Raw genomic sequence first — 1,761 nt, 5'->3', positions numbered from 1 at the left:
GGCTACAGTCCATAGCATCGCAGAGCTGGACATGACTGAAGTGACTTAGCAGAACCACATCTTCTTTATCCATTTCTCTGTCAGTGGGCATTTAGGTCACTTCCTGTTGCTATTTAGTCACTAAGTTGTATCTGACTGTTTGCAACCCCAAAGAGTGCAGCTCACCAGGCTCCTCTGTCTGTGGGATTTCCCAGGCAAGAAAGTTACGTTTTCTTCAGTGGGAATTTTTAGCACTTCAAGCCTGGGAGATGGCATCTCAAGTAACCCTGAGAGAAAAGAGGTGAGGGAATGAGCTAGGTTACATAGAAATTTCTTCGAGTACTAGTACTCGAAGATTATCCGAGTCTGAAAGCAAAAGATTATTATTAAGGAAAGAAAACCAGATAGCTCAACTTAAGCAATTTAGCACTTTTCTATATGGGAAGTTGCAGGAGCCCGGGCTCACTGAAGTCATTCCTTTGTTCCCCTCAGCTATGCTGGGGGAGGTAGGCAGTATCCTGTTTTCACATCCTGAGCTTCCTCAGGGCTCACCGTGGGGAGTGGCTGTAGTCTGATGGCTGCTAGACGGCAGATATTCTTTCCTTCCTGAGTTTCCCCCGGGGCGCACCAGCTCGCCATCTGTGGTAGCTGCAATTGCTGGTGACTGTGACATCCTTGTTCACCAATATGGCAGGAAATAGTCCAGTTCTCAAAATCAATTAGAAGACAATTCATAGTAGTATATGCCAACCCCAAACCCAATTCATCCCACCCTCCTTCCCCTCTTGGTGTCTGTAAGTCTGTCCTCTACATCCCAATCCCTCTGCTTTGCAAATAGATTCAACACCAATACAGTATATTAATGCATATATATGGAATTTAGAGGGCTTCCTTAGTGGCTCAGACAGTAAAGTGTCTGCCTGCATTGTGGGAGACCCGGGTTCAATCCCTGGGTCGGGAGAACCCCTGGAGAAGGAAATGGCAACCCACTCCAGTACTCTTGCCTGGAAAATTCCATGGACTGAGGAGCCTGAGGAATCCATGGGCTCTCAAAGAGTCGGACACAACTGAGCAACTTCACTTTCTTTTCTTTCTTTCACTTTCTTGTACCACTTTTTCTAGAGTCTATACATATCCGTTAACATAAGATATTTGCTTTTCTCTTTTGGACTTACTTCACTCTGTATGACAGCCTCTAGGTCCATCCACATCTCTGCAAATTGTACGATTTCATTCCTTTTGATGGCTGAAGATAATATTCCAGTGTGTGTGTATATATGCACATATATATATATATATATATATGCCATTCCATATATATATATGCCACATCTTCTTTATCCATCCCTTTGTCAGTGGATATTTAGGTTGCTTCCATGTCCTGCTGCTGCTGCTGCTAAGTCGCTTCAGTCGTGTCTGACTCTGTGCGACCCCAGAGACGGCAGCCCACCAGGCTCCCCCGTCCCTGGGATTCTCCAGGCAAGAACACTGGAGTGGGTTGCCATTTCCTTCTCCAATGCATGAAAGTGAAAACTGAAAGTGAAGTCGCTGAGTCGTGTCCGACTCCTAGCGACCCCATGGACTGCAGCCCACCAGGCTCCTCCGTCCATGGGATTTTCCAGGCAAGAGTGCTGTAAATAGTGCTGCAATGAACACTGGGCTGTGTATATCTTTTGGAATTATGGTTTTCTCCCAGTATATGTCCAGGAGTGGGATTGCTGGGTCATATGATAGTTCTGTTTTTAGTTTTTAAAGGAACCTCCACATTGTTCTCCACACTGC

The sequence above is a fragment of the Bubalus kerabau genome, chromosome 7 (genome assembly GCF_029407905.1).
Source record: "Bubalus kerabau isolate K-KA32 ecotype Philippines breed swamp buffalo chromosome 7, PCC_UOA_SB_1v2, whole genome shotgun sequence".
Classification (NCBI taxonomy): Eukaryota; Metazoa; Chordata; class Mammalia; order Artiodactyla; family Bovidae; genus Bubalus; species Bubalus kerabau.
Note: the sequence above shows the minus strand (reverse complement) of the source record.